The sequence below is a fragment of the Mirounga leonina genome, unplaced genomic scaffold (assembly GCF_011800145.1).
Source record: "Mirounga leonina isolate KUSES-001 unplaced genomic scaffold, KU_Mleo_1.0 Mir_177, whole genome shotgun sequence".
NCBI lineage: Eukaryota > Metazoa > Chordata > Mammalia > Carnivora > Phocidae > Mirounga > Mirounga leonina.
This window is the reverse complement of record NW_023270459.1, coordinates 2,173,387-2,196,493: the sequence shown is the minus strand read 5'-3', so window position 1 is coordinate 2,196,493 and position 23,107 is coordinate 2,173,387. Positions and strand designations below refer to the sequence as shown.

Below are 23,107 nucleotides of genomic sequence, written 5' to 3'. Positions count from 1 at the left end.
GGCAGGGGAAAAGGCTTTCTCTTCCTGTGTCTTTCCTTTCCAAAGGGAACACGTTCTCATAAACATTCCTAACCCCAGCAGACCTCTCTTTCTCTCTCGTTGGCCACGAAGGAGCCAGTGATTGCCCCTGGTTACAGGGGAGGCTGGGAAAGCGGAAGTCTCAGTAGTGAGAGGCAGCAAGAGACAAGGGTCTGCTGCCCGTGGGTACTACTACTACCCCCCTCTCTAGAGGAACAAAATCAAGGAGCAGAGAGAGAAAAAGATGGCTTGCTTCGGTCTCTGTAGAGTTTGTATGGCAGAGCAGGGATTTGAACCCACATCTTTCATCCTGCGGAGCCTGCAGTCTTAACCCTTGTCCAGAACTGCCTTCCTAGCAGGGGACACCCAGACAGCTATAATGCAGGGTGATGAATGGCGAGCACCAAGCGCTGTGGGAACGAGGAGGACAGAGATCCTGCTCAGGCACGGGCAGGGGGAGTGAGCTGGAGAGGAGAGGAGAGAGTGTGTAGAGAATCACACTCAGCGATTGCGCTGGCCTTTGAAAGGACTTCTGCCAGGTACAAGGGAAATGGTATGAGGAGGGTGGGCCCCAGAATGAACGAAAGTGGGCAGTGGGACAGTGCATGCCGGGTAGATGAATCAAGGCTCCTTGGGATGTAAGATCAGTTGGTCTTAGGTCACTGGGAAGCCTGGAGGAGAGGAGCTTCAGACCCAGCCCAAGTAGGGGACTCAAACATGTCACTGGGGCTGTTTCTCTCCCTTGCTCCACTTGGTTTCACTATGCAGGCAGGTAGGGTTAAGGTGCAAATCCTCCTGATTTACAAACCCAGGGGAAAGAGGATTTCTTGTCTTCAGCATCTTTACACAAGCCCTAGGGAAGACTCTAGTTGGGTGTCTCAGTCTGTCCATGCCATCTGCTATAACAAAAATACCATAGATTGGGGAGCTTATAAACCAAGAAAATTCTTTCTCACTCCCCTGGAACCTGGGGAGTCCAGGATCCGGGTGGCGGCAGATCTGTTGTCTGCTCAGGGCCAGCTGCCTGGTTCATAGACGACCATCTTTTCACTCTGTCCTCACACATGGCCAGAAGGGCAAGGGTGCTCTCTGGAACCTTCTTTATAAGGGCACAAATGAGATTGACCAGATCACTTCCCGAAGGTCCCACTTCTCCATACCTTCGCATTGGAGATTAGGTTTCAACATAAAAATTGTGTGGGAGGCACATTCAGTCTGTAGCGGCAGGGCCTGTGCCCATCCCCGAAGGTGGCTTCTGAAGGTGGGATGAAGGATGAATCCAGAGCCACAGCCTTGCCAGCATGGTGGAGCAGGGTAACAGCAGGGTGGAGAGGGGACCTCCTGAGTTTAGATAAGGTAGAGATGCTGGGCTCAGAACATCTGTCCACTAGCACATGTGCGATCTGCAGTAGGTGCCTTCAACTTCTGTACTTTAGTTTCCTAATCTGAAAAATGGGACTACTGTGATCATCCCCGCCTCATACACAGGGTCGGGGACAGACCGCACCTAATCAGCATTCATCAGGATGGATAGGGAGTGCTCCGTGGAACCTAGAGCAGTGGCCTCCCCGGTGGAAGGCCCAAGATGCTATTTTGCCAGGACGTGGTGTTACCACTTAAACCTAGATAGTTTGGGTTCGGATAGCAGCTCTGGCACATCAGAGTGGTGTAACCCCAGGCAAACAGCGTGACCTCTCTGTGCCTCCATTTCCATATCTGAACCAGGGAGCCAAGTGCTCGGGACACTGCCAGGTACATGGTAGACATCAGCAAATGTTTTCTTGATGAGGGCACGAATGGAAAAGCTGAGTCAGAAGGCACACATAGGTTGTTAAACCTTTTTGGGGTTGTATTGCCAGGCGGCCCTCCAGAAAGCCATTACTCCATCAGTAGAAGACAAGACCCATTTCCCTACTCCTTTGTCAACACTTCTCTTCGAGAGTCTTATTTCCCGGAGGAAAAAAATTCCTTATTCTTTGATCAGCAGTGAAACCAGCCTGATGTTATGGACACATAAGAAAATGTCCATATTTTTCAGAGCTGCAAACTGAAACATGTAAAATGACATGATGTCTGGGGTTTACTTTACTTCAGCAAGAAGGAAGGGAGGGGAGCAATAGGTAAGGAATAGATGAAGCTTATGGGGCAGGATCTTGGTAATTATTGAATCTCTCTGGGTTGGAGGACATGGGAGTTCACCGTACCTTTCCCTCTACCTTTTTTTAGAATGTTAACAAAACAAACCCAGCCCCACTCAGTCCACAACACACACACACACACACACATGCGCGCGCGCGCACGGCCTAAAATTGAACAGTGGTAAACAGCTACTTAACTCCTGCTGTGCATGGGCAGTTGGAGGGCCCCCTGGATCAACAACAGTCTTACAGCCCTTCCTCTCCCTGGAGCCCCTTTGTGCGGAGGTCCTTTGGGCTCAGCTTCTGGAAGGGTAGCGGCTTTCAGGCCCAAAGCAGCAATTTCTCATCTGACCCGGGCATTCAGCACCCGTTTTCTGAAATGGAGGTCTTCTCTTCCCTCCCTGGGAAGGTGGGATGACAAACTCCCTAGTGATTAACTCCTGGGAACCACCCGCCTTGGAGGTGGGTGTGGTTGTGTCATGAGGTGGAGGGAGTCACGAGAGCTGCTCTTGTCCAAGTATCTGTGCGCTGGGGGCAAAAACAGGACTGGCCGAGCCTCCGCAGTGACCAGATATTGATCCTAGCCCCCGAAGTCCTCTGAACACACAAGACCAGGCCTTGCCCAACCCTGCCAAGCAGGCTTTGCTCCCAGCCCCTTCTCCAGACCGACTCGTTAAGTAGGTGGGGGCTGTGAGTTTTCCAGCCTGGTTTGTTCTGCAGGGAAGTTAGGGAGGGGCCTTCCCATCCCATCTGGTGCGGGTGGGGTCTCAGTCAGTGGAGGGTGAACGGCCCAGGAGCTGACCCTGGACCCTCGAGAAAGGTCATCATTTAAGAATGTTTCTTAGGCAGCCCCACAGGAGACCCACATGTGGATGTGGTCAACTGTAGTTTCCGGCTGTCTCACTTTTGCTGAATTTCGGCAATTTCTCATTTCCTTTAGGAAACAAAATTCATCTGAAGAGAAGTATGAATAATCATGATGACACACTTGGCAAGAGGGACATTGGGAACCTTGCCCTGAAGCTCACAGTTGGTGTCATTGTTGCCAAGGTCTTGAGCAGTGTAGACCAGGGAAAGGGGGACGACTAAGGCACATGGCCTGGGTTCAAATCCCAACACCGCCACTTAACAGCCAAGTGACCTTGGGAAAGTCACTTAACCTTTCTAAAAAAAAAATTTTTATCTATTTGAGAGAGAGAGAGCACAGACGGTAGGGAGGGGCAGAGGGAGAGGGAGAAGTAGGCTCCCCGCTGAGCAGGGCGCCTGACGGGGGACTCAATCCCAGGACCCCAGCATTGCGACCTGAGCCGAAGGCAGATGCTTAACTGACTGAGCCACCCAGGCGCCCCAGTCACTTAACCTTCTTAGTCTCAGTTTCCTCATCTGTAAAATCATGATGATACCTGCCTTGTAGGATTGTAAGAATTAAATTAGAGAACATTTGTCAGATGTTTTAAATGGCCTCTTTTATAGTAGTTGCTCATTTAATCCTGACCGTGGCAATTACTGTTATGGTCGGGCACAGTTAGGATTGAGAACTGCTGGTCTGTAGTAGGGTTCAGGTGGAAGCAGAAATTGGAGGAGAGGAACAGCAAAGGCTCCTTCCTCCCCAAGTCTGTAGTTTGGGGAAGGAGATTTAATTTTGCCATTGAAAAATATTACTTTTCGGGCGCCTGGGTGGCTCAGTTGGTTAAGCGACTGCCTTCGGCTCAGGTCATGATCCTGGAGTCCCGGGATCGAGTCCCGCATCAGGCTCCCTGCTCAGCGGGGAGTCTGCTTCTCCCTCTGACCCTCCTCCCTCTCATGTTCTCTGTCTCTCATTCTCTCTCTCGCAAATAAATAAAATCTTAAAAAAAAAAAAATATTACTTTTCACTTGATGTTTAAAATCTAATAGAAAAGCACAGGTGGGAGACTTTAAAGGGGAAAAATCTCTCTCTCCACTTCTCTATACACAACACCACTCACACTAGAAAAAAAGACTGGAAGGAAACAAACCAACATCTTTACAGTGGTTATCCTTTGGTGGGGAGATTATGGGTAACTGTATATTCTTCTTTGCACGTTTCTTTATTTTCCAGGGTTTTCTTTAAAGATTTTGTCCATTTATTTGAAAGAGAGAGACAGCAAGAGCAGGGGAGGAGGCACAGGGAGAGGGAGAAGCAGACCCCTCACTGAGTAGGGAGCTCGACATGGGGCTCAATCCCAAGACCCAGGGATCATGACCTAAACCGAAGGTATAGGCTTAACCAGTGAGCCACCTGGGTGCCCCCCCCAAGTGTTTTCATATGCATATATGTTTTTATATATATATGCATTCTCTCTCTCCCTCTGCCCCTCCCCTCCGCCTGTGCTCTCTCTCAAATAGATAAAAATCTTTAAAAAAAAAAAACAAGTGATTTTCCCAATGCACACATATATATATGTATATCCCTATAGCACTTCATAAACAGAAAAAATATGTTCAAAAGTACGGAATCACAGGGCACCTGAGTAACTCAGTCGGTTAGTGGCCAGCTCTTGGTTTGGGCTCAGGTCATTGATCTCAGCTCAAGGTCCTGGGATTAGGCCCCAAGTTGGGTGCTGCGCAGAGCAGGGAGTCTGCTTGAGATTCTCTCTCTCCCCGCCTTCTCTAAAATAAATAAATCTTTACAAAAATAAAGAGACGCCTGGGTGGCCCAGTCCGTTAAGCGTCTGCCTTCAGCTCAAGTCGTGATCCTGGGATCCTGGGATCCTGGGATTGAGTCCCACATTGGGCTCCTTGCTCAGTGGGGAGCCTACTTCTCTGTCAGCCTGCCCTTCCCCCTGCTTGTGTGCGCTCGCTCTCTCTCTGACAAATAAATAAAATCTTTAAAAATAAATAAATAAATATAAAAAATTAAAGAAATAAGGAATCATGTGAACTGCGGTTCCTGGGAGGTTGGGTAGAATTCTCCCAGAATACAGCCATCTCTTTAATGTCTGTGTCCCAAGAAGCCTGTGTTCCAAATTTCCTTGATGAGGTATACTCCAGCTCTATAAAATTTCTACTCAAAAAGTTGTTAGTATTGGGGCGCCTGGGTGGCTCAGTTGGTTAGGCGACTGCCTTCGGCTCAGGTCATGATCCTGGAGTCCCGGGATCGAGTCCCGCATCGGGCTCCCTGCTCGGCAGGGAGTCTGCTTCTCCCTCTGACCCTCCTCCCTCTCATGCTCTCTGTCTCTCATTCTCTCTCTCGCAAATAAATAAAATCTTAAAAAAATAAAAAAAGTTGTTAGTATCAAAGCCTATTACTAATTAGCCATCCCTCCACGTGCCCAGCCCTGCTCTAGGTATTCACGCTGTCTCCCATCCTTCTCTTGAGATGAAAGAACTCCATCCAGTTCCTTTGTGACTCTGACCTCAAGAAGGAGCCTCATTTTTAAAATGAGCATAACGGTAGTAAGTACATCATGAGGTGGTCACGCATCTCAGTTCACTGCCATGTACATAGGGGGGCTTACATGTCAGCTGAATTTATGAATAGCAACAACATGGAGAACAAAACAGTTGATTTATTCAGTAAACATGGATTGAAGACCTGTTCTGGGCCAGGTACCAGCGAGCAAGGCCGGTACAGTCTGCCTCTCCACAGAGAGAGGGGAAGACACAAGAAACACGGCCACACATGATGAGTCCTGTATTCTAAATGTTCAGATGGATGAGATGTTTTTGAGCCAAAGAACAGGGGCTTCCCAGAGGCTCCCCAAAGTGAGGTTGAAGTAACATATTCCGGGTGCAAATGGAAAAAGTGAATTTGGTGGACATCTCTAGATAAACCTCGCCTCTGCATGTTTCCAGCTGCGGACAGGGAGCTCCAGATGGGTGTTGCTATGGAAGCATCTTCCAGTTCTCACTTCCTGACTGAGTTTATTTCCGAGTTCCCGTGCCCATGCCAGTTCCCAGCTGTACATACAGACGTGGTGGGGTCCCTTCTTCCTGCGGCCTCAGGGCTGTGCAGAGAGCGGATGTGGCTGGAAGCCAGCCCGGGAGCCTCCTCCCGACAGAGTTCGTTCGTTGTGGAACCTGCCGTGTCGTGGCTTCTCTTCCATCCAGGCTCATATTCTCTTTTCTTTGTCGTCTCGTGGGACTGTGCCAACATGCCCCAGCCTGTGTTTTGAAACTTTAGAACCCAGATTGTATTTGATGGAGAAATGAGCTCATGAGGGCTTCCTCCACCGCCCAGCTACCCGGAGAAGTTGAGTCAAGTCTCTTTCATTCTGATCCCCCACTGAGGCTAGATTTGCCACCCTCCTGACAGAAACTGGGCTGGCTGTTCTTTGGGACTGTTTGCAAAGAAAGGACTTGGCTGATCTGAACAAAGAAACAGCAAACAAGATGGGGGACGGGTGTAGCTAATTGCTTACTGAGATTGAGACCTTTCAGTTACCCTTCAGTGCTTTAGAATAATAATTGCTGATGTGTTGAGAATTTACAATGCGTGAGGTATTCTTTAAATCATTTTAATCCTCTTAACAACCCAGTGAAGTGTTTATCATTATTATCCCCATTTAACAGCCCGGGAAACTGTGGCAGGGGCAAGTTGAGTCCTTGGCCAAATTGCTAGACTGCTCTTAGAGCACCTGAGGGCTTCAGGTGAAAAAGGATTTTAACCAGAGGGTGCTGGATGGTTCAGAAAACCAAAAGCAAAGCCACAGGAAGGACTGTGTACTCGTCAGTTACTTGGTTGCAAGTAACAGAAACACCATAAGCCCTAGGGGAAAGGATTGGCTCATGCAACTGGAAAGGCCAGAGATGGGGTCCGCTTCGGGGCTCGTTGGGCCGGGAGCACAGGGCCATCAGCAGTGACCCACTTTCTTTCTGTCCGTCCCCTGTTCCCCTGATAATCGGGTCATCCTCAAACCTGGCTGCCCTGGAGGTTGCAGACTAGGTGTCAGCACTGGTCCAGGTTTAATTCCAGGTTTATTCAGGGCTTGAGGGAGAGAGGAGGGATCTACCCCTCAACTGTAGTGCAAGGTGTCAGAGCTGCTCTCTGATTAGACTCGCACGGTCATGTGACCTTCCCTGAACCAATCACTGGCCAGGGTGGGATCACAGTCGGGCTGGTTGCTCCCGCCCAGAAGCTCACAGAAGAAGGACAGGATGGGTGCTGGGAAGCCGCCGGCCTGGAGATGGGAACCAGAACAGGAATGCCACTATCAGGACTCTTTCCTCATGGCTTCCCCCCACCCGTGTCTGCTTTATTCACTCTCTTATATTAGTCTCTCTCTGTCTGCCTTCCTTCTACCGGGTGGGAAAGCTGGCCATCTGCAGACCGAGCTGTACACCTTGCAGGACACGCTCCTGCAGAGAATAGCCGTGTGTTCTCTCAGCCCAAGCCCACCACGGCCCAAGGAAGAGAAGATAGCCCCCTTCGGCTCACTAATCAGGACAAGAAGGGGTTCTCAAGACAGGCCCAGCTGAGGCCAGGTGCTCTCCCTGGGCTGATCAGCTGTAGGCAGGGATGGGGTCGTTGATGACTCTGTCCTCTCCTGGGTGCCGACTGTGTCCTCTTCCTAGGACCTCTGAGCTGGGAGTCCTCTAAGCAAGACCCCGAGGACAGTGATTGGGCTGTACTTTTTTATTGTAGGGACGCTAAAACTTCATTTCCAGCCTGGGCCACTAGAGGATGAGGGGTGTCCCATGCAGCGTCCACGCTTCCGAAGCAGCAGCCTGTGGAAAGGCCAGCCCGCCAGGCCTGGCGTGCCATGGCCCCTGCCTGCCGCCTCGCCCTAGCCTCATCCTGCGGGTCCCTCTGCATCTGCCTTCCAGCCACCTGGCCTGCTTTCGGTTCCTTCCATGCAGGGCATTGTTCCCTGCCCTCCCCCCCCCCCCCCAGTGCTTCCTCTTCTCCCTGTCTTCCCCTTATGCCAACCCCCACCCTGCCCAGTTCTGGCCTGCCCAGAGTGACTCTTCTTTCAGATCTCTCCTTAAACATCTTTCCAAGGGGCCTGCCCCGACTGCACACCACCGTTCCCTGAACACCTCAGCTTGTGTCTTTGAGGCCTGTCATCCTCTGAACAGTATCAGCTCCCTAAAGTCAGGGACTACATCCATTTTGTTAAAGGTTGTGACCCCTTCCACCAGATACACACTTTACTGAATCTTGCTGAGGAAATGAATGAAATTATAATAGTAATGTAATAAAAGCAATAGCTACTTCATAATAGGCATACTACTAAGCACTTTTACATGCAAAGCTTTTAAATGATGACTCCCATTTAACAAATACAGTAACAGTAGTTTATCAAGCAGTGAGTGCCAGCCATTATTCTAAGTCCCTTACCTGTGCCATCTCATTGAATCTTTTTTTTTTCTAAGATTGTATTTATTTGAGAGAGAGAGAGCGCAAGCACGAGCTGGGGGAGGGGCAGAGGGAGAGGGAGAAGCAGGCTTCCCGCGGAGCAGGGAGCCCGATGTGGGACTCGATCCCAGGACTCTGGGATCGTGACCTGAGCTGAAGGCAGACGCTTAACTGACTGAGCCACCTAGGCGCCCCCTCCTCATTGAATCTTTTTTTTTTTTTTTTAAAGATTTTATTTATTTATTTGAGAGAGAGAGAATGAGAGACAGAGAGCATGAGAGGGAGGAGGGTCAGAGGGAGAAGCAGACTCCCTGCTGAGCAGGGAGCCCAATGCGGGACTCGATCCCAGGACTCCAGGATCATGACCTGAGCCGAAGGCAGTCGCTTAACCAACTGAGCCACCCAGGCGCCCCTCCTCCTCATTGAATCTTAACAGCAACCCTCTGAGGCCAGCATTGCTCTCATCCTGCCTTCACGGCTGAGGCATGTAGCAAACATAGTGACAGGATATTGGGCTTTAGTCCTTTTCCCTTCTTCTTCTTCTTTTTTTTTAGTTTATATGCTGCTGAAGCAAGCAGTGTCCTTTTTCCTTCTAGTGCCTGGGGAGGAAAAGAGGGGAGAGGACAAGAGAGGTAGGAGGGCTTGGAATACTGGCATGAAAATACTTGCCAGGAAGATGACGTATTCACCACACTGCCATGGGCAGCATCGTAGAAATAGGAAGTGCCTTTTAGACACATAAAAAGATACTTGACCTTATGCATAAGACTTGTGCAGTGTTGCTGGGAGAGAAGACGAGACCATCCCTTTGGAGGGCACTTTGGCAGGATCCGTCATCGTGACCCTTGCACACATCTTTCCTTAGCCCCAGTAGCTCCTGTTCTAGGAGTTTTTTGGGGTTTTTTTGTTTTTTTTTTTTTAAAGATTTTGGGCGCCTGGGTGGCTCAGTTGGTTAAGCGACTGCCTTCGGCTCAGGTCATGATCCTGGAGTCCCAGGATCGAGTCCCGCATCGGGCTCCCTGCTCGGCAGGGAGTCTGCTTCTCCCTCTGACCCTCCCCTCTCTCATGCTCTCTCTCTCTCATTCTCTCTCTCAAATAAATAAATAAAATCTTTAAAAAAAAAAAGATTTTACCTATTTATTTGACAGAGAGAGACACAGCGAGAGAGGGAACACAAGCAGGGGGAGTGGGAGAGGGAGAAGCAGGCTTCCCGTTGAGCAGGGAACCCAATGTGGGGCTCGATCCCAGGACCCTGGGATCATGACCCGAGCCGAAGGCAGACGCTCAACAACTGAGCCACCCAGGCGCCCCGTTCTAGGAGTTTTTGCCAACAGGTATTCCCAAGTGTGGGAAGTGATCTGTGTCCACATGGTTCATGACAGCACTGTGTGTCAGAGCAAAGATGGGAACTGTCCTCCTTGTCCATCCTTGGGTGACTGGACGAATTAGGTTGTCTATACAATGGAATGCTGCAGCGACGAGGGGGAATACAGTCCTGATAGGGAGCGCCTTCCCTGTCTATGGTACACCATCAAGTATGAAAAAAGGAAAGAAAAAGGAACACCCTGTTTTTTTTAAAGATTTTATTTATTTATGTATTAGAGAGAGAGAGAGCGCATGATCAAAGATGGGGCAGAGGGAGAAGGAGAAGCAGGCTCCCCGCCAAGCAGGAACCCTGATGTGGGACTCGATCCCAGGACCCTGGGATCACACCTGAGCCAAAGGCAGATGCTTAACCGACTGAGCCACCCAGGCGCCCCAAGGAGCACCTTTTAGTAGTTCTCATATTGGAATCTGAGGGAAGAGTGTAGGTTTTATGAAGATGCCAATCCCAGTCAGCCCCACGAACACTCTTAACTGTCAAACTAGATCACTTTAGGCTTCCATAGCAGGCGCTATGTTCTTGGCTGCGTGTGTGTATATATTTTATATACAGACAGACATATCCAAAATTATATATATATATATATATATATATATATATATATGCATGCACATATAATCTCATTACTTTATGCTGAGACACTGCCTCAGGCAGGCCTTCCTGAGCACCCTGTCTAAAATGGCCCTCCCTGTCATCGCCATCTGTCCCCTGCTGTATTTTTCTTCATAGCACTTACCCTCTGATCTTACATGTTTGTTTGCCTTTTGCACCATTCTCCTTAGCATGTGAGTGCTGAAGGCAGGGATCTTTGTTTTATTACTTGCTCTCATCTCAGCATCCAGAGCAACATCTGGCTCCCAGTAGCTTAGTAGTATGCTGAACGAATGTGAACAAGCCTGAATAGTAACTATTTTCCCCTTGTTATGGATGTGGACTTGAGGCCCCCAGAGGCCTGGTCCTCCTGCACAGGAGAAACGGGGGCCCGCTGCTGTTCTGACTGCTGAAGAGGCAAGACACTGCCCTAGACCTCCATCTTTGCTGTCATTGTGCTTCTCCGTTGACTCACATTTCCTTGAGAGAGGCAGATACGGGCCAGAATCTCTTCTGCTGGGGCTTCTGCTCGTGGGGCATGGAGAAGCCAGCATAGATAGCTTGGATGATGCTTGTTCTGGGCAATTATTCCCTGGAGAATAGGCAGAGCGAGAAAGAAACTTCCATTCGGAAGGCCTTGCTCCTCAGAAGGACCCTGCACCTCAGCCCTCTGTGTACTGTCGTCAGAGTCCAGTTTGCCCAGGGGACACCCTCAGACTTTGTTCCAGATTTCAGTTACCATGACAGCTTTGCTAACGTCTTTTAGGCCTCCCTCTCTGCCCGGCACTTTGCCAGTCACTTGATACCTGTTAGCTCACTTAATCCTCCCAATAGCCCCATCGAGGGTAGGAATTACTCCCCTTCTCTGCTCCCCACTGTACTGATAAGGAAGCCTGGGACTCAGAAAGGTCTGGTGAGGAGTCAGGGGGCTCACAGGTGCTAAGAGGCAGAGCTGGGACTTGATTCTAGCTCTCGTTGGCTGTGGAGATGGTGCTCTCCTGGCCACGTGGCCTTCCTGCTTCTCCATCTGCTTTTGGGATTCTCCCAGTGACCAGAGGAGGAGGGTCTGGTTTCCTATAATGTGATGTGGCTTGTTCATCATGTTGCAGAGCCCTGCCAGCCTGCACGAGGCCTTGATGGGTTGGAGGAAGTAGGTGGGGAGCTTTGGGCTTGTTTATTTCTCACAGACATTCGCCACACAAATGACCTAACTTCTCTTTCTCCTTGGGATTGGTTTCCATCTTGGGCAGGGGAGAGGGTTGGATAGCTGCCAGAGGGAACTCTGTTATCGCCCAATCAGATCTGTCTGTCCTCTGCTGAGATCCCTCCCACGTGGCTCCATCTTACCCAGAGCAAAAGCCACGGTCCTCACTGTGGCCAGCCAGGCCCCACACGATCAGCTCCCATTACCTGTGGCTTCATCTCCTCCTTCTGTTCTCTCACTTGCCCTGTTCCAAGTGCCTGGGCCTCCTCAGTGCTCCACAGACACCCAGGTATGTGCCTGCCTCAGGACCCTTGCACGGGCTCTTCCTGCTACCAGGAAAGCTCTCCTTGCCTACCCACATCCTCCCTAACATCCTAAAAGCCTTTGTCCGTATGTCGCCTCCTCTTTTCTATTTTTCTCTGTACCACTTTTCTAACCCGTCTTTTACTTATTTTATTGTTCATCTTCCCCACTAGAATCGTCAGCTCCAGGGTTCTGTTCACCTGGATCCCTAGTGCCTAGAACAGTGCCTGGCACTGAATCAGCCGGCACTCAGTAAACATTTCTGGAAAGAATGAATGGGCTCCCAAGTACAGAATGGTCCAGTCTTGCACTATTGTGCTGGAAGAGGAAATGGGTGGGTGTGGGGGGGGCGGGTCATGTTTCTGCTCCTCAAGCCTCAGTGAGCTCCTCCCCTGCCAAGCTGCAGCCCTGGGCTCAAACACCAAGGTAGATAAGCCCTGGTTCTCCAGGCTGATTTAAGCCATGGGGGCAGGGTGCATCTGTTGAGTACTCATGGCCTAGCTGCAGGGGAGGCTGTGAGAACCAGTCCCTGGCCTTTGTCATATTTGATAATGGGAGGTAGGCCCAGGCTTCTACTAAGGCTCCTGGGTGAGAAATTCCCAAATCATAAGAAGGATTATGATTTGCAAAGATTATGCAGCCAAAATGTTTTAATTATTCAGACATCATATTAAACTATATCTATATCTATAAAGATATATATATCTTCATATCATATATATATCTTATAAGATATATATATATATATAAGATATATATGAGATATGAAGATATATATATATATTCTGAACCCCGACGGTCTTATATATATAAAAGCAAGGGCACCTGCTGAAAATATGTACCAAATGAACCTTCACAAACAGAACACAGCTATAAAAACAGTATTTCTATCCTCCAGAAGTCCCTTTCCTGTTCTCTCCCAGTCACTTCTCCCTTCCAAGCAAAACCACTCTCTTGATATTTCACCCCTGACTTTGAACTTGATGTAAATGCTCCTTTTTGTCTGGCCTTTCTAGTCAACATTAGGTCCATGAGATGTCCGTGTCATTGCATGTAGTTAGATTTCATGCCTCCTCACCCCTGTATGCAGTCACAGGGAGACCTGACGGGCAGGAAGAAGCCAGCCTTGAGAATAGCTAGAGCAAAATGTGCAAAAAGCCCTGGGTTAGGGATAAGCTTGGAAGGGAAAGGAGGCCATTGGGAGCATTTGAGCAATGGGTAAAATGAAAGGGGTTGAAGTTTGAGTGATGTTCAAGCAGGAAAGCAATCTGATATGATCTCTCTTTGATTTGATTGCTCTGGCTGTGTGCAGAGAAGAGAAGCTAGGAAGGCCAGAGTGGACTCTGGGACACCAGCAGGGGATCTGATGGAGTTGTCCAGGTGAAAAGTGAGAGTGGTAGGAAAGAGGAGAAAAGAAACGGATTCAGGATATATTTTGGAGACAGTAGCAACAGAACCTGCCAATGAACTTGCCGTGGAGGACGAGGGAGGGAGAGACCTAAGATTCCATTGTGTGTCTGCATCTCACTTCATCAACTCATCCCTGCTGGTAGCCCCTCAGGTTGTCTCCCATTTTCCTCACTCACCGAGGCTGCTCTAGCCAACACGCACAGGCACACATCGTTGCTGAGCTGGGTCTGGAAGGATCAAGGGCAAGGGCATCCCAAGCTGAGGGAACTGGCCAAGCGAAGGCAGGGCCTCCCCTGCGCCAAGCCCAGCTCAGGCCTGAGCGTAGGCTGCAGAATGGGAGCACAGGACCTGAATCCACCACTTGCATGGAGTGGACCCGCTGCCTGTTTTGAGATATTTTTTCATGCTCTCCCATCCCCCACCTTCCCCACCTTCCCCAGAGCTGCTTTCTCCTCCAGTCCCCTCCCCTCTGCAGGTTGGTCTGGAGCTTCCACCATCGATGGAGCCGCAGGTGCTCCTGTTAGAGCTGCTGCCCTACGCGGGGCCCTCGGTCTCCGTGCGGGGTCAGCTTTGGTTTCCTGTCTCACGAGTCGCAGTGGAGCTTAAAATCATTGGCTGGCGAGGCCTTTGGTTGGGGGCCAGCCGTCGAGGATGCCTGGCCCGTAGAAAGTGAATGAGAAGGCCTCTCATTTGTATGAGCTTGATTCTTTTGTGTTCTTTGTCCCCTGTTCCCTCCTGTTTCTTGTCTCTGGCCTTGTTTTTGAGAGCGCAGGTGCCTTGGGCAGCGGCAGCGCCGGCCTCCTTGGCCCTTTCTGAGAAACTTCGGGCATTTGGGGGACTCATTTGGCATTTGGGCCGCTCAGCTAGGAGGGGGCAGCTCAGTCAGCATGAGTTTAAAACAGTGTGGCCTGCAAGGATCTGAAGAGAGAGAGCCGTCGGTGCCCGCAGGCCCCCAAGGATCTGGCTCCCACCCTAGCTTGGGCTTCTCTCTTATGCTGTTGGGAGGGGCTGGCCATGCTTGCCTTGTCAAGACGAGCATCTCGGGGAGTCTGCTTTCTGCCCGCCCAAGGGCTATGGAACAGGAGGAATTGTGGATCACGGGAAGGTAAAATCTGACATCTTTCAGCTCCTACTTGGTCAAAAAAAGAAAAAAAAAAAGGAGGGGGCAGAGTGGGACAGCCTTGAAGGAGAAAAATATAGGGCATTAATGAGCTCAGCTAAGTATTCTCCCAGGCTGCCAGAGAACGTGTGAATCATCGCAACCTCTTTAGAAGACAGCCTGAAAAAGAATTTTTATTTATTTTTGAATGAACGGTATATGCACGTGATAAAACATTCAAATGGCACCCAAAAAGAGCGATGGTGAAAACTAAGTGGCTCCCCCGCCATCATCCATTGTGGCCTAGTTCCCCTCCTGTGAGGACACCCATTTCAGGTGTGTTCTTCCAGAGATACTCAATCCAAAAACGAGCACGTACTACACATAGAGTTCTACACCTTGATCTTGGAACCTGTTCCATAAGGTAACTATATAATATTCCATAAATAGTCTTCAGCGCAAGCACTCTCCCACTCCTGAGAATCTACCCTACAGGAAAAGAAATGGCCCCAGTAACAAAAGATGTTTATTACAGAATGGTTTGCAGCGGCAAACAAATAAAACCCTGGAAATAAAATACATGCCCATTTTTCAGGGAACAATTGAGTAAAACATGGCACATCCGTACTGTGGAATATCAGCCACTGAAGAGTGGGTAAACAGCACTGCTAGTTGATTTGGAGGCATTTTTGTGACATTTAAGGGAAAGCAAGATTCAGAGAAGTAAAATGATATAATCTCATTTATGGGAAATCCAGTGACAAAAGTTTATGCGCCTCTGTTGTGTTTGAGTGATGGTATCATATCCCCATTCTCTTCCACGTCACGTGGCCTGCGTCGCTCAGCATCCTGTCTGAAAGGTGCTGTCGTACCTTAATCGTGGTCCAAACAAACTTCATATGTCGGTCCACATGGCACCTGTTGGGAGGGTGCTGCGGCCCCCAGGTGGAGAGTCCACGGCATTCATGTTGGTGAGCACTCACCTGGACCTCAGTCAGACTAGGAGAGGCGAACGTGGGTGCCACATGAGAAGTCCCTTCTAACCGACTGTGACAAGCACTCTGACCTCCTTCCAGTCTCCATAGAATGAAATATGCAGAGTTGGTCAGCTGTTTGAAGCGTTCAGTGCGACCAGATCTGCCGCTCATAAGAGTCACATGGGGGAGTTCTAGAAACGCTCAAGTCGAGGCATCGGGGCCCTGGCTGTGTTCCAGATGGAGCTTCGTGGGGCAGGCAGCGCAGGCGAGTCTGCTTTATGTCCACAACCAAGCCCCCCACACAAGAACCACCAGTGAAATGTTTCTCACACCGTGTTCTTAAACCAGATGAGCCCCATGAGAAGGAAGCGAGAAGGAAGGTTCTGGCACGCCCTGGCAAGACCAGTGTATTGCACCAGTCCAGGGGCACCGTGGGCGCTGTGGTCTCTGATGGCGGCAGCCGTGGAGATGTTCTCTGTGAGACTCTGCAGGCCTTCCCCTTTCCGACTTCTGGTTCCAGGATAAGGATGCATTCTTCCGGGGTTCTGGTGTTTCCCTCAGAACAGATGTGGCTGTCAGGGTTGGGGCTAATGACCCGTTTGGGTTATGACTTTGTCTTCTGCTGGGCTTCACTTGCAGTGGGTAGTTTTCTAGGGAAAGCTAGAAGGGTCAAATTCAGGCTGCCTCCCCTGACCAGACTGTATTTTTTTTTTTTTAAAGATTTTGTTTATTTATTTGAGAGAGAATGAGAGAGAGAGAACACATGAGAGGGGATAGGGTCAGAGGACGAAGCAGACTCCCTGCCGAGCAGGGAGCCCGATGCGGGACTCGATCCTGGGACTCCAGGATCATGACCTGAGCCGAAGGCAGTCGCTTAACCAACTGAGCCACCCAGGCGCCCGACCAGACTGTATTTATTCACAGTGCTTTCATCCCCTCTGGACCGTATCCCTTACCCCTCCCCACCCCCACTAACAAGACAGAGGACACTTCCTATCTCTCGAGCAGCATCTCTTCCTCTGTCCTCCCTTATAGGTTGTTCATCAGAAGTCAGAGCTCACTTCTTGCTGGCTTATCTGTTCCTCTGCCCCCCTCAGAGATGGAAGGGCCTTGTTGTTGCTGACTTAGCAGCTTTATATCCCGCACAGGGTGTGTATATGTATAAAAGGATATCCCTCAAGTTTCTGGTTTGAGCAGATGGGTAGTTGATAGTGTCTAGTGATCCACTCTCTACCAGTGCGTGGGAGACAAACAGGTATGGGTAAGGATATTATGTTGAAGGTAAGGATATATGTATGTTTCTATATATGTATATATATGTGGGGAGAAAGAATTTAACATCTTTATTGAAAATACAAAAAAAAAAAAAAAGCCAGGCAGTGATTTTGTTCATTTATTCAGTTCCTTTAACTGGCGTTTGGTGACCTGCTCTTGTTCTGTGCACAATCTGAATCTGGCAGAAAACCACTCGAAAAACTCATGAGACCTGCGCGTCTTCCTTTTCTGCGTCACCCTCCTGGCCACCCCATCAGCAAGGCCTGCGTGGCCTCAATTTGAAATTCACAGCTTTACCCGCCTCCTCCTTCCCATCCCTCTGCCCTCAGTCTGGTCCCAGCCACCACCGCCTCTCCTTGGGTAATGCAGGGGCTACCTCATTGTTCTCCCTGCTTCTTCTGAACCCCGACGGTCTCTTTGCAACAACTGGAGGGATCTTTCAGAAACGTAGATCGGAACACATCATGTCCCTGTTCCCTGTAGTACTTAGAATAACAAGCATGTGTCTAACCTGGGCCACAACGATCTAGCCACGCAGGCCTCCTGTGGGTTCCCTTGAACAGACTCACACATTCTCCTCCATCTCCTGGGATACTCTTTTTTTTTACTTTCACTAGAAACTATATTATCAACACAGTGATTGAATCAGAGTAGCCCCTTAAGTGTCCTTTAATTGAGGTATAATTCACATGTCATAAAATTCACCCCTCTTAAAGTACACAATTCAGTGAATACACAAGGTTGTGCAACCATCACCAGTATCTAATTCCAGAACATTCTCATTGCCCCCCCCCAAAAAAAACTGTACTCATCAGCAATCACTCCCCCCCGCCCCGACTCCTCCCAGCCCCTGGCAACCACTAATCTACTTTCTGTGTCTATGGATTTGCCTCTTCTGGACATTTCATGTAAATGGAATCATACAATACGTAGTCTTTTGTGACTGGCTTCTTTCACTCAGCATGTTTTCAGTGTTCATCCACGCCGTGCATGAATCAATCCTTCATTCTTTTTATGGTTGAATAATATTCCATTGTGTGGATGTGCCATGTTTTGTTTATCCGTTCTTCAGTTGATGGACATCCTGGGGCATTCTTACTTCCACTTTTCAGATGGCTTCCTTTTCCTTTCTCTTTAGCTCTGGGCTAAAATTCACCTGGGTTTCCTGAATGGTGCTTCTCACCATTTGCACTCAAAAATGTATTTGTTTGCCTGTTTGTTTGTTTTCTGTCCCCCATTCTAGACTGTAAGGCTTAGGACAGGAACACTGGCCTGGACCTTCAGGCTCTTTTCCTTCCCTAAGTGGCCAGAATTAGTAAAGTGTCTTTCTCTACAGAGAGGGGCGTTTTGAAGCTTTTCACGGGCCTTCAGTGTAAGAAGTTCACCATGTCACCAGCAGTAAGAATAATATTAGCTCCCCTTTATTGAACACTCACTACATGATAGGTTCTGCTCTAAATATTTTTCATGGGGTGATTTTCCTAGTGCTCACAACACCCCTATTATTATCCCCATTTTATAGGTGAGCAAACTGAGGCACAGATAGTTGACTAACAACCCTACATGTTCTTGCTGCTAATAATGTTTTTTTCATTCTTCCCTTTCAATGTATTATGAATAAGAGGATTAACAAATAAAAAGCCTGACCTATTTTGGTAGATTGACCACTGTTCTATCTTCCATCTGATTAGCTGAGATCTGGGGAGCGCTTTGTGGAAAAGCACCCAGCAGTCAGCCACATTGACGGGCTGTTTTCATGGAGTGCAGGAAGGGGCTTAACTGTTGGCACATCCAGCAAATGGCTGGTGACAGGAGGAAAAAGGATCCACAAACTATGCAGGATTTCCCCAGCCTGTGAGCCTGGGGCCAGCAGACCACGGTGTCGTCGTGCCAGTGGGCTGGGCTTGGCCCCTGGAATCAGTCTCCCTGACTGCTCTTAGACTTCCATAGGGAGAAAGAAGGCTGTTCGAGATTCAGGTTCTCTGAGAATTAATTCAGACACCAAGTCCTCTCTAGATGCCTGTGATCAGTCATGCTTAGTGGAAATCTCTGATTCCCAAAGTTCATCCCTGAGCCAGGTCCTTTTGGAGACCCCTTCAGATCCATGTTCGTGGCTGTTTGTGCTCTCCAGGGGGATGGCACGGCACGGGGCTGCCAGAGCCCGGCTGTGGCAAGGTAGTTTTAGTTAGGCGTGCATGTGGCTACAAGTAGTGGTCTAAAGTAGAGTCGTCATTTCAATACACAAGATGTGTCAAATGACATGTGGCTCAATGGCTTGGCAGAGGGCAGAGTGACCACCAGCCCTGCTCTGACTCTCTCGCCCCCTCCTGGCCACAGATGGCTCCTGCACCCACCTTCCCTGGGGGGCCGGGGCACCCAGAGAGTTCAGGCCTTCTGTGTCGGCAGACTAGTGTTCTGGGGACAAGAGGGACCCTCTCAAATCCAAGTGTCATCTGCACATCCGAAGCTGGTACAAGGCAGACGGGGAGGGACGAAGGACTGTGGGAATGAGGCTGACCCTTTTTATGAGGAGAACACTCTCCTCAAATCCCTGCGGGAGAAACCTTCACCTACACCAACATGAAGGGACGGAGCCAGACCCACTGGGTCCAGATCCCAGTGGATTTGTGCCATCCACTTGCCGTATGATCTTGGGCAAGTTACCTCTCTGTGCCTCGGTTTGCTGGTCGGTTAAAAATGGGGATGCTACTAGACCCTCTTCACAGGGCTGTTATAAGGGTTAAATGGGTTGATAGTTAACTGAACACAGCGCCTGGCATGTAGTTAAATCAAAGCAAAAACCTCGTGCTTCAGGCCAGAGTGAGAATTTGCAAGGCCACATGGGTCTGGGAACTTGGCAGGGAATCCCAGACCCCAGCCAGTGGGGAAGTGAAGTGTGTCACTGAGGTTACGGTCTCTTCCTCTTTACAAGAAATTGCCAACCGCTCTCTCAAAATGTCTCTTCCTAGGTATGCTCCCACCCGCAGTGCCAGAGAGTTCCCCTACTGAAGTCTACAGCTTCAGTACATTTGGTGGTGTCAGAGTCCCGACATTCTGGCCAGGCTGCTGTGCGTGAAATGGTCACACGTTGCTGCTTTTCCTCAGCAGTTTCTCTGCAGAGGTCTGTCTTGTGTCGCTCTTCTGCGGAGTCGCTTGGGCGAGGCTGGAGGCGGGACAGCCACGGGACCCCCTGGCACAGTGAAGCCCTGTATCAGGATGCTTCTCTTCAGTGGAGGCGGCGGGGAGGGAGGACAGGAAACAAGGACATAAGACTCTCCAAGTCAGTGCCCCAACCTCAGTCATTATCTGTGTACTGAGTCAATCAATGAAAGGACTAGTCGTTAGTGTGTTATTAATAGAATATAGGTCATAAGAGAAAACATGATTAATTGCAAGATGATCTCAGTGGCTAGCAGTTGAGGACCGAGATTTTCCCGAGGCAGAGTGTTTGCACAGCGCAGCTTTTCTTTGTTGGCAGGTGGGTGGAGGCCGTTGAATGAACAGGTGTTTTCCCACATCACTCTTTCAAAGATGGAGTGAGGATGGGTATAATGGGAATCTTCTCTGAATGAAGGATGATGGAACCACTTTATTATAGGTCCCTGATGCCCCAATGTGAAGCTCTGGTGAAGTCTAGGAAGGAGAAGGCAGCTTGTAGCGAAGGGCCCCAGCGAGCCAGGTTCCCGTGTCACCCACTTGCACGATGAGCGCCGCACGGAGGAGAAAGGTCTGGCTGCCCCCAGCCACGCTTGGTCAGGAGAGGGGGTGCGTGTGGCCTGGCCCTCTTAGAGGTTGGGTGAACACTGCGCAGGGCTGTGTGTCCTGCTTCAAGACAGAAAGCACAAGAGAAAGCTGCCCCCTCTGGGCGCAGAGAGAGAAAAGAGCGCACAGGCGTGGTGCGAGCCTTTGGGGCTGGGAAGGTGCCAGCAGTCAGAGTCTCTGAGCCGTCTGATTAGCGACCACTTCTTCACTTGGTCTTCGGGAAGGACCGGGCAGAGGGGAGTGGAGAGGTGTAAGTGGATGTAATCCCTGCTTTGTAAGATTTCAGTGACGATCAGAACCAAGGTCAGTAGCACGTAAATACTTTGAAATGTGGTATGAGACTGGTTTTGCGTATGTTAGTGTGGGACGGCGGAACTTCTGTCAGATACTTCCCTGAAAGCCCAATTTTTAAGCGGAGGGAGCAGCTGTTGGTAAATGGGGGGGGGGGGCGCCTGCAGCCTCACCCGCTGCCTCCCTTCCCTCGGCAGTCTCCCCCCCGCCCCCCGAGGACCCGTACCTGCTGGGGCTCTGGGGGGAGGGGCCTGGCTCTGCCTCCGGCTAGCCCTGGGCCCCAAACAAGTCACGTGAGCACTCTGAACCTCAGTTTCCTTGTCGGTCAAGCAGACCGTTCCGACTAGATCAGAGTGTTCTTCACCCAGTTCCTGGACAGGGGCTTCGGAGAGGCGTTTGATATTTTTGAAACACAGTGTTTTGTGCTTTTGTTCTGTTTCTGGAGAGACATGACTTAGTTTTGTTTCGATCCTTTGCTTAGGAAGGATCGCATTCACCGAAACATGAAGGAGTGCACTCTTGATCTCTGAGGTTCCCTTCCGGTTCCATCAGTCCGTCATTTCTGTTGTAAATGACAGAAGCTTCCCAGCTCCAACCGGCTGAAGCTGCAAAGGGAAGTTAATGGCTTCGGGACTGGAAGTCCCGGGGCTGGCCCGACTGGAGGCAACACTCAGGTGTTGTCAGGAGCGCACCCTTCTCCACTTATGGGCTCGGCCTCTCTCAGCTTTGACTTCATTCTCTGGTGCCCCCCACCCTCCCAGGTGGCAGAGAGCCTTCAGCAGCGCCCGCCTTCCATCCTGTGCCCTCCCCGCCGAGGACTTCCGGCCACTTTCCAGGGCCTGCACTGATTGGCCCTGCATGGACCATGTGTCTCTCCCAGAGCCAATCGCCGTGGCCGAGGGGAGGAACCAGCCAGGCTGGGAGTCAGGCCAGGATACCCTCTCACCCCCAGGTGCTGTCATCTGGGATTCTGTTTCTTTCTTTTTTTTTTTTTTTAAGATTTTATTTATTTATTTGCGAGAGAGAATGAGAGACAGAGAGCACGAGAGGGAGGAGGGTCAGAGGGAGAAGCAGACTCCCCGCTGAGCAGGGAGCCCGATGCGGGACTCGATCCCGGGACTCCAGGATCATGACCTGAGCCGAAGGCAGTCGCTTAACCGACTGAGCCACCCAGGCGCCCCTGGGATTCTGTTTCTTGGTGTAAGCCCTGGGAAGCGAGATGTGTGGCCCTGTGAGTGTAGCCTGTGGGACAGACAGGTGGGCCTGGTGGGTGTTGCTCTGGTGGGTGTGTTGGGATTGCTAAGGCAACTCCAAGGCCATCCTCCTTTCCTAGGTGGTGTAAGGAGGGGCTCTAGGAGCTCTGGCTGAATTGCTGACCCTGTAGCCCACCTTTGCTTCCGTTTCCCCAGCCCCTCAGCATCCTCCCCTCTGCTGTGACCTCTCCCGTGTAGGAGGGACCCCGTACTGATGGACATGACAGCTCCCACCGCCACACGTCACTGCTGATGTGCCTTTAAAGAGCCATATACATCACTCTAGAGAAGGGAAGGGGGAGAATGAGAGTGGCAGAAAAGCAATTTCCACTGTCATTTAAAAAGGCAGCTATTAAAATTTTACAGGAGCTTTATTGCAGGGGCTTCCCGATCATCCCAGGACTTTTTTTTAATGGAAAGTCTGGTGATAAAGGAAAATGTTCTGGGTGCCTCTGATTCCCTCCTGCCCTGCAAAGCATCTTAAAACCACAATTGTCAGGGCTTCATAGACCAGCGTAGGGAAAGCAACTACCCAAGAGACTATTTCTGAGCTTTTAAAGAACATGTGTTTTTCTGTTTGGTGTTTCTATGTATAGTAACTGTATCTAATTTTATTTTGTGCTTTCCTAAATGGCTTGGTAGTAAGCTATGGGAATTGTCAAGAACTGCACTCAACTCTGTCCTTCGGTGTTAATCGAGTCATTTGGTTTTGTGAACAAATGGAAATTCAGGTCAGCCTGCTTAAGTATCAAAGGAAGTGTTTGAACTCAAGGCCTGGGACATTCTGTACTGAACGGCTTCAGGCGTGGCTAGATCCAGAGCCTCACAGGAGGTGGCCAGGACCCCGTTTCCTTCTACTTCCTGGCTCTGTATTCCTCTGTATTGGTTTTGTTGTCAGATAGGCTCTGAGGCAGGTCCACATATATATCTAACCAGCTAAGCAGCGCCCCAGGAGAAAGAAACCATCTCTTTCCCTGTAGTCCCAGGACATGTCCTGAGGCTGCTGTTTATTGAACCTAATCACCCTGGCTTCAATGCCAGGGCCACCCTGAGCCATCTCTGAGGCCAGGAGCAGGGAAGAGG

General features: G+C 50.0%; 1 protein-coding gene across 2 annotated transcripts in view; it reads left to right on the top strand.

The window, feature by feature from the left end:
* SIPA1L3 (signal induced proliferation associated 1 like 3) overlaps window positions 1–23,107 on the top strand; it is a 227,363-nt gene that overhangs the window by 62,228 nt on the left and 142,028 nt on the right. The gene's annotated exons all lie outside the window — the stretch shown is intronic.